General features: G+C 47.6%; 1 long non-coding RNA gene across 1 annotated transcript; it reads left to right on the top strand.

The window, feature by feature from the left end:
• The first annotated feature begins 5,149 nt into the window (after positions 1-5,149).
• On the top strand, positions 5,150-9,249 carry LOC122674526. Its single transcript, XR_006334987.1, has 3 exons — positions 5,150-5,309; positions 5,882-6,009; positions 9,092-9,249. It is a non-coding gene; the product is annotated as an uncharacterized LOC122674526 (long non-coding RNA).
• The last annotated feature ends 567 nt before the right edge of the window (positions 9,250-9,816 follow it).

Below are 9,816 nucleotides of genomic sequence, written 5' to 3'. Positions count from 1 at the left end.
GGCAGGAAAAATACAAATTAACTCCAGCATCTGAAATTTAATTTCCTCAAGACTGTCAATGCCTGAATAGCCCCCTGGGAAAATGCCCATGCACCCCTTTATCAGAATACTGATTTCAAACCAGCTCTTGTTGGCCAGCTTGACCCCTGAGCCCTCAGTCCATTCAATGTTTAGAACATGGGCACTCATCTCTCACCCACATTTACTGAATCCACTTCTCTCCTTTTAGAAGAGTGTATGCTCGGAGGACAAACCACTCCGAGGCGAAGCTGCCCTGATGCCCGCGGGCTGTGGGCTCCTGTCTCACGCAGATTCCCTGCCCCGAGCTTCCTAAGACAGGACCCACCTCGCATAAGTCCTGCAAGGGGAGCTGGTAGGGTTAACTGAGCTCCAGTCTGTCTCCATGACAACAAAACAAACGGTATATTTTATAGAGTTAGTTTTGCTACGGCTGAAAGAATTTCAACCTGTCCAGCACTGGTTTTATGGGTCTAGAAATTGAAGCCAGAGAGATGGGGGTTAGTGGCCCCCAAATCTCACTGTTAGCAAGTGGCAGAACTGGGCTGGAAGTTGATCCCCCCCAGACCAGGGCTACCCTGGGAAAATGAAGTACTGGTTGGTGTCAAAAAGATTAAACAAATGGGTTTGCTGACCAGACCTCTCAAGTTTTCTTTGCTGTCCTGGTGTCCTTTAGACACAGTTGTGAGTTCTTCATCTCAGAAGCCAAATGGTCATGGACCTCCCTGGAATTTTAGGAAGAATCCCAGCCAGAGATGCCTGGAAGGTTTTTCTGGCTATGACTTTCCCAAGAATAAATTTTTAGCATCTCTGTCACCTCCCAAGTGGCCACTCAGTCCACAGGATTCCTGCTGGACTTGAGCTGAAGAGCCTGAAACTGAAGTCCTTCAAATTATTCCAAGTTGCAGGTGCTTCAAAATAAGTGTCTTTTAAAACTTGAGCAATATTGGCCTCATCTCCAGGGCTTTTCTCATTTAATTCAGACTTGACAGCTTCTTTCTCACTTTGCACCTGCTGAAAATGCCAGAAGATAAGTGGTCCAGTCATTTAATTGGCCCAACCCCCTCTCCCCCCTGAAAGACCCCAGTCAGTCACTTGACTCAGACATGAGACAGCCTTCCACAATTGTGGGAGAGGCCAACATAAAGGCCTGTGCCGAGAGGGAAGCCACAGGTCGGGAGAAGCCCAGTCCTGTAACCTCTTGCTTGGACTTCATTGCTGCCCCACTCCTCTGTCTGAAATGATCCCAAGGTGTATTTGCATTTGTTGTTATTCAGTCACACAGTAGTATCCAATTCTTTGAGACCCCACAGACTGCAGCACATCAGGCTCCCCTATCCTTCACTGTCTCTCGGAGTTTGCTCAGATTCATGTCCATTGAGTTGGTGATGCTATCTATCTCCTCTTCTGCTGCCCCATTCTCTTTTTGCCTTCAATCTTTCCCAGCATCCAGGTCTTTTCAAATGAGTCAGCTCTTTGCATCAGATGGCCAAAGCATTAGAGCTTCAGCTTCAGCATCAGTCCTTCCAATGAATATGCAGGTGATTTCCTTTAGGATTGACTGGTTTGATCTCCTTGCTGTTCAAGGGACTCTCAAGAGTCTTCTCCAGCATCACAATTCAAAGGCATCAATTCTTCAGTGCTCAACCTTCCTTATGGTCCAACTCTCATGTCTGTACATGACTACTGGATGTATTTGCCGAAGTCAGCATAATGATTCATCTGAAACTCATAGTCTGTGGAGGATGCAGATGAATCAAGTCTCTTAAGCTGGAGAAGAGCCGAGAAATGAATTACTGGTGAATCTGGGAAGAATAGACAGCTCATCAATGTAATCAGAAACCATTTTTAGCATCCAAATTAGCAATCTCATTTCCTGAGTCCATTGGGTAATTACTTCTCTTCATTTTTAGAAGTGCCTATAATAAACCCTTTAAAAAATAAATGCAAGTCACTTTGCAGAAAAATAAGAACCAAATGGATATGAAACTTAATTATACAGAGTTTAAAAATATTAGAATGAGTGGGGATGTTAGAAATGCTCTGTAGTCAACTAGATTTCAATAATTTTTTTTTTTTTTTGGCCATGTTGTGCAGCATGTGGGATCTAGTTGCCTGACCAGGGATCAAACCCATGCCCTCTGCATTGAAAGTGTGGAATCTTAATCACGGGTCCACCAGGGAAACCCCTTGATAACATTTAAAAAAATATTTTTAAAAACCCAAAAGAAATGCTCTGTAAAATGGAGATAATATACACACCATGTAGGCTTGTGCTGCTGCTGAACGGTTACAATGACTACGAGGCGTTTGGCCAGAGCCTTGTTTATGTTACTCTGATTTCATGAATTCAGCCTGTCATTCTATAGATGGAGGACTTGAGGCCAGAGGTAGCTGCCTTGTCTTCAGTCAGAAAGCTGCTGGAAGCCAACTAGGTCCTGGGCTGACACCCTATGTAGCAACATTTCTACTTTACATGCTTCCAGTGCCTAGTGTATAAATTAGCATGTTTTGACTCAACACCTTAAACTCCAGAAAGTGCCAAGGGAGATGAGATTTCCTGAAGGCTTCTGGTACATCTGTCACAAAAGTTGCTTGAGGCTGCTTGATGACTCACATGGGAGCTTTGGTTTCCTCCAGAGCCTTTTGCCTTTGTGATGGTTGGAAGCTGCTTGCAAGTCAGACTGAGGCCTGATCAGTGACGTGCTGGCTTAGGGATGTGAAACATGCTTAAAACATGCATCAAGATCCTTCTGGAAGGAGATCTGGGAAGAAGGTGGTAAAGGCTTGTAAGATGGGCAACACTTTAAGGAAAGGAAGCTGTGGAGCCTTCTCTTTTTTCCCCTAAATTTCCAGAAATCTTGCCTACAATGGATACTCATTTTGGCCTTTCTCATAAACATTGGAACCAACTTTATATCAGAATTAAAAGGAGTTGGCTAAGGGGAGAGCATCAGCTGTGAAAGCATTAGAATTATGAGCGCGGTCTATCCTGCTGCAACTTCCACCAGGGGCTCAGTGAGTGACAAGCAGTTCCTGATTTCTCAATTCATATGCTACTACAGCTTTGCATAAGAACACTTAAACCCTATAAGTTTTCTATACCTTTTCTTTACTTTTACCTTAAGCTATTAAACACACTGATTGCATAAATGTATTTTTTTCCTAAATACAATTAGAATGTGAAGTGTTAGTCACCTCCAACTCTGTGTGACCCCATGGGCTGTAGCCTGCCAGGCTCCTCTGTCCTGGAATCCCCCAGGCAAGAATACTGGAATGGGGAGCTATTCCCTCCTCCAGGGGATCGTCCCAACACAGGGATCGAACCTGGGTCTCCCTCATTGCAGTTAGATTCTTTACCACCCCAGCCACCAGGGAAGCCCATAATTAGAATACTTCATTACTGATATAGTCTCTCAAATTCATTCCCTAAAAAGTGGTTTATCTTTCTCCCTGTTCTATGGATTTGACTATGTTCACAGTTTTAGATCCTTTATACTTTAGTTTATAAACTGCTTTTTTAAAGGGGGCTTCCCAGGGAAGACCTTCTAAGAATGTATCATGTCAACATGAGTCCCTGACAGCCGTCAGAGCTTCCTAGCAGCACACTGGTAGTATTGAGTCATGTGGGTGAGGGAAAAAACAAAAACATTCCTACCATTTACTGAAACCTCGTATACTTATTGAGCTCCTGCCGGGCACTCCAGCTAGGTATCACAGATAAACCCAGAGATTCCCCAGGTGAAGGGGATTGTGAGAAGCAAATATTTTGAGGCAAAACCTGAACTAAAACAACAGGTGGGCTGGCCATCCAGATGGGAGCCCCTGTGGCTCCCTTTCCCTCCTGTCCTAAAACTGACACAAAAGGTGACATATCACCAGCTACAAAAATTCCTAACAGGACTGCAGATTCAAGAAATGGCTTCCATCAACTGGAAACCATTAGGAATTTCTAAAAGGCGTTTGATAGATAGGAGCAAGGTAAAGTGAGAAACCAGAGCTCCCGACATTCCGAGGAGTGGTCTGTAACCAAGTGGTGCTGGGTGCGGTAGAAGTGGCGACCAGCACTAAGAGAAGTGGGTTCTGAGGCCCCATCTGGTGACTGCGCGTTTTACATCCTCAGTTCAGTTCAGCCCAGTTGCTCAGTTGTGTCCGACTCTTTGCAACCCCATGAACTGTAGCACACCAGGCCTCCCTGTCCATCACCAACTCCTGGAGTCCACCCAAACCTATGTCCATCGAGTCGGTGATGCCATCCAACCATCTCATTCTCTGTCGTCCCCTTCTCCTCCTGCCTTCAATCCTTCCCAGCATTAGGGTCTTTTCCAATGAGTTAGCTTTTCGCATCAGATGACCAAAGTATTGGAGTTTCAGCTTCAGCATCAGTGCTTCCAATGAACACCCAGGGATGATCTCCTTTAGGATGGACTGGTTGGATCTCCTTGCAGTCCAAGGGACTCTCAAGAGTCTTCAACACCACAGTTCAAAAGCATCAATTCTTCTGCACTCAGGTGTGTATATATTAATAAATGTGTCAGGAGGGGACCAAGATTGGGCAGGTAGTCAGTGGAACTTTAGCTGTACCTTCTTTTTTAAAAATATTTTACATTTAAAATTTAAACATACAATACTCATTTTAAGGAGGATATTTTCTCTCTCTCTCTCTTTTTTTTTTTTTTTTTTTGAGAAAGAAACAATTGCATTCAGTTGCAGGGATTCAGGATAAGCGTCACTCCAGAGGCTGGATTCTTGCTAGGACTTGAGAGCAGAGAAGGGACCAGGAGAGCGTGCGCGAGCGGGTGGAGGTGTGGAAGTGAGCCCTGTTGGGCTGTGGTGAGCCAGCCAGGAACAAGGTGTGTGAGGGGATGGGGCTGCAGTGTAGGCTGAGGAGGACTTGGGGTCCAGATTCGGTCATTTTTATTGTGTTCTGTGAACAAAGAAAGGGGAAGATTTCTGAGCCGGGCAACAATGCCATCCTAGTTTCAATGTATGACTTCTGGACTGGCACAGCTGTCCCAGGTGGTGCAAACGCAGCAGAACTCTAACCGGGAGCCGGCAAAGGGCTAATGTGGACATTTGCTCAAATAACCTGATGCCTCGATCCCCACGGGCCAACAGGAATAGGGAAGGAAGAGACACGATTACGAAAGTTTCTGAGAGCATTCAGCCCGGGTTGGAGGAAGAGAGTGCCAGGATGGAGACAGGACAATGGAGACACAAAATGTGACCCATTCCTGCCGCTGCATCTGGGAGATGACGGTGGAGATGTCCCTGAATTTACTTCCCAAAAAGTAGGTGACTTTTGACAGAGCAATTCCAGGAGGTGGTGGGGGTCAGGGTGCAGAGCGAGGGGAGGGGTGGGTGCTCTGAGGGCTTCTCAGGGCATCAGTGCTGTTTAAGACCTTGGTAGTAACAGGCAGGAGAGAGAGGCCACCAGAGGGAAAAGCTATTTTAGGAATAATCTTATTTATTAAGAAGGGCATCCCTTTCTGAAAGACCCTTGTCCTCTGAGTCAACCTATTCTCCTAGCTTTCTTCTTCTCTCACTGTGCACTCTGTTGTTTTCAGAAAAAATCAAAGGCTGGAAGAGGCAATTGGGGAGCTAGAGTGACATTGTACATTTTCCCAAATCTGACTCCCTAGTTACAGTCTGCTCCTTGAACATTTTCCAGGTGAAATGGGTTGTTTTGTTTCTGAATGGCATTTAACAGGGCAGCAAATTTGGAAAGCACTGCTTTTTTCTTTATGAAGTGATACAATGACCCCTTTGTTATGAGGCAGATTGATGAGTACAAACTACTGAAGGAATCATACAAGCCGGACACATTTTAAAATAGTGTGACTGTTCTACAATGTTCTTTCAGCATCACAGGAAGAAGCGGAGGAACCACATGTTAGATTTGCTAAAGCAGGAGGCAGCAGCTCGAGCCCGGTGTCTGAACTGGAACCAAAGCAGCCCACAGAGTGGCCTACCAAGGAGGCGGGCTTGAAGGTTGGTTTTGCTCCGTCTGGTTCTGGGACTTTCAGTCACCCACCTGCCCAAAACCCCCGAAGAAGGGAGACAAGTGGGAAACAGCTGGGCATGGCTTCTTCTACCATCAGTGTTTGGGAAATGTGTGCAAACTGAAACCGAGCTTTCTGAATGATGTTCTGCCCCTCCTAGATTTGGGTCATAAAAGCCTGAGTTCCCTGTTGGATAGATTTGTTTGTTTTGTTTTGATTTTGTGCTAACAATAAGAAATCTGGGCTCCGCTGGTGGCTCAGTAGTAAAGAATCTGCCTGCCCATGCAGAAGACACAGGTTTCAATCCCCGGTCCAAGAAGATCCCACATGCCCTGGAGCAAGTAAGCTAATACCACCACAACTGCTGAGCCTGTCTCTAGGGCCCGGGAGCTGCAACTGCCAGAGCCTGTGCTCCACAACAAGAGAAGCCGCTGCAATAAGTCCGCATGCCGCAACTAGAGAGTAGCCCCTGCTCGCTGCAACTAGAGAAAAGCCTGAGCAGCAGTGAAGACCCAGCATAGCCAAAAATACATAAATAAGTAAAATTAAAAGAAGTAAGGTGTACTGACATACAAATTATATAAGACACAGAGGGGGACAGATTCCCCACTTTCCACTCTCCCTGCCCTCCTGTCTCTGGCCAGTGCCTTTATGGATGAACCCAGTGGAACCCCACTTTTCCAGGAGTTTGAGAAACAGCCCAAAGGGTCCATCCCTGGGAGACAAGCAGATGGGGCATGAGGAGGAATCCATGTGCCGACAGGCCCAGGACTGCCCCAAAGAGGCGTCGCATCATTATTTAAGCTCATTTAGCACAGTTTAGCTAATTTAAGTTTTCAGCAGTTTCTTCACTTCCTCCACCCCAGGGCTCTTCTCTCTTTTGCCGTCTTTTCCTTATAGACTTCTCGGTGCCTTTCAAAATTTGGGGGTCATGAAGAAGCAGAACGGCTGTCTTCTGGGACACAGGCTCTTTTCCCAAATTCTGGGGCAAGCACTTTGTGGGAACATGAAGACTGGCTAGAGGATGGATGTGAGGCAGAGTGGAAGAGCCCACGCTGGCCATCAGTTCAGGTCTGGCTGATGCAGGAAGTGGGCCGGGGGAAGCCTGGGGATGGGGAGAGTTTGCACAGGAGGCTTAATGAAAGATGGGAAGGGAACAAGCCTGTTTCCCATCGCCTTTTCTTTTCAGGAGCCCAGTGCTCTCTGCTCTTCTGTTGTCCCTTTGCCCTCAACCCTCTTAACTAGAAAAAACTGAAAATGCCAGTGATTCAGTCATGTCCCATTCTTTGGGACCCCATGGACTGGAGCCCTCCAGGCTCCTCGATCCATGGGATTCTCCAGGCAAGAATACTGGAGTGGGCAGCCATTCCCTTCTCCAGGGGATCTTCCTGGTCCAGGGATCGAAGCTGGATCTCCCTGCACTGCAGGCAGATTCTTTACCATCTGAGCCACCAGGGATGCCCCTTAACCAGAAGCCCAAAGCTAAACCCAAGCAGGCTTGCAAACACACACACACAAAGAAACCTGTGTTTTGAGCTGAGACGAGACCAATTGTGCCTCCCCGTGAATTCAGTTCCCACTGCTCTCCCAGGAGGACTTGCATGAGCCGTTTCATCTCAAATTATGAAATGAAACGCCTTGTACGCAGCTAAAGAAATATGAGGTGTGGGAAGTCTGTTTCAACCCCTTAAAGCATATCAGATGCTTGTCTGCGGAGCCTGTTCCGGTAGGAGAAGAGGGCAGCTGAGAAGAGTGGGCAGCGAGAGGCCCTGTGGACCACCGGGGAGTGGGTCGGGCTGAGCTGTGGACCACCACCCCGCTCCCTGGCCTCTTGGTTGTAAATCAGAGGTCTCCTGCAATCTGAAAAACTAGGTGGAGTAGGATTTCTGCATCGGATAAGAAAATGAGGTCAGTAAAGCCTTAGTGAGAACTGGATGAGACTGGAGAAGAGCTGGAAACCATGCCACTCGGAGTGCCTGCCCCGTGGGTCCAGTTTATCCTGCAGGCAGGAGTGGGCATGGGAGCCAAGGAGGGCGGAGGGAAAATAAAGGAGCTGAGTGACGAGGTTATGTAAAGAAAAACAGAAGAGGAAAACATGGCCTAATCCAAAAAGAACACACTTACATTTTGATTTCATGTAATATACTTCCTGACCCTCAAGGAGTGGGTCTCCCCCCGCCCTGCCCTCCCACCCCCAGTGCTATGTGATACCAGACAGGGCAGAATCTCTGAGCCCTGCCTGGAACAGCCCGCACAGAAACATCTGCGTGGATGTGCTGGTTTTCCTTAAGCTAGGGCCCCCTCAGCTCCTCCAGGGCCATGTGCAGCAACGCTGCTGACAGCTCTGCAAGGCAAAGGCAAGAAGTTCTTCCTCGGTTACCAAGGCTCTGTTCCTCCAGACCAGACAGTGAAGCATCCTCTAGGGAGGGACGGCAGTCCAGGTGGGGAGTGAGGGGCGTGAGTGGTGAAGACCTTAAACGGGACCCTGGGTTAAACCCCAAGGGGCTGTCCCCTCTATCCCTCTCCCCCATCCCCAAACGACAGGAGCCAGGAAGTTCCTGCTACAGGAAGTGGCCATGGGGGTGAGGGGTGTAGAGTGAGACCAACTCTGCTGGCTGGCTCGCAGTTGGAAGCAAGAAACAAATTCTGCTCAAGTTATGAAACAAGCCGATCAATTCCTATCTTGTGAAGTAAGAGCGCGTGGTGCCCCCAGCGAGGGTGGGCCAGTCAGGCCCAGACTCTGCCCCGAACATCAGTGGGCGATGCGCCCTGCGAAGCCTGCTCCCCTCTCAGGGGCAGCCGTGCTGTGTCCCAGCGCTGGTGCCGATTGCCGGCTTTGCTGTGCTGCATACACTTAGTAAGCTCTCAGCCCCAGAGATCAGCTGAGCATGAATTCAAAGTCCACTAACAGGATCATTTAAAAACATTTCCACCGTGAGGTGGGGCTTGCTGCTGTAGCTTCTTGAGATGATTGTCTTCTATGTGTCTGCCTACTTTGTGAATATATCTACATCGGCTTCTAAAATGCCCTCTCGGCTTGAACACCTTGAATGTTTTCTTAAATTCGACAGGTCTGAGTAACTGGAGCAGAAGCACTGTGGAACATTCTACAACATTCTCTCCAATCTGTGGTGCTTCCCAGGGGACCACCATCTCAACCCAGTCCACTCTGCCTTGAGAGCCCACAGAGCAAGCTTTTTCCCTTGGCTGACACCATCCTCCCCATGGCGGTGAGCAAACAGGTAAGACGTTCAGAGGGCCTGGACGTTTGTAATCTTGACCTGAGTTTGCTTTGATATGACTTAGCCACTCATGCTGTGGAACAAAAGTGGTCCTGGTGAGAAAGCCAGTGGTGGAAACTGACTGTGAGAACTTGTCCAGTTCCACTTCTGTTACTGGCTTACATGCTGGTGGATTCCAGGGACTAAACTCCTCTCATGCTTCCTGCTATTCCCATTTTTGTTGTTGTTGTTTAGTTGCTAAGTCATGTCAGACTCTTTTATGACCCCATAGACCATGTAGCACATCAGGCTCCTCTGTCCATGGGATTCTTCAGGCAAGAATACTGGAGTGGGCTGCCACTTCCTTCTTCACAGGATCTTCCCTACCCAGGGATCGAACCTGGGTCTCCTGCATTGGGAGGCAGATTCTTTACCACTGAGTCACCAGGGAAGCCCTATTATTTTTAGGGAACACATAAAAATGCAGGCCATATTATTTAGCAAACACATCACATCTTAGGTAATAATCTAAGACATATAACTAGAAAGGTAGTGATAACAAAGAAGTGCCAGTT

Source organism: Cervus elaphus, chromosome 2, assembly GCF_910594005.1.
Source record: "Cervus elaphus chromosome 2, mCerEla1.1, whole genome shotgun sequence".
Taxonomy (NCBI): Eukaryota; Metazoa; Chordata; class Mammalia; order Artiodactyla; family Cervidae; genus Cervus; species Cervus elaphus.
This window is presented reverse-complemented; position numbering and strand designations above follow the sequence as displayed.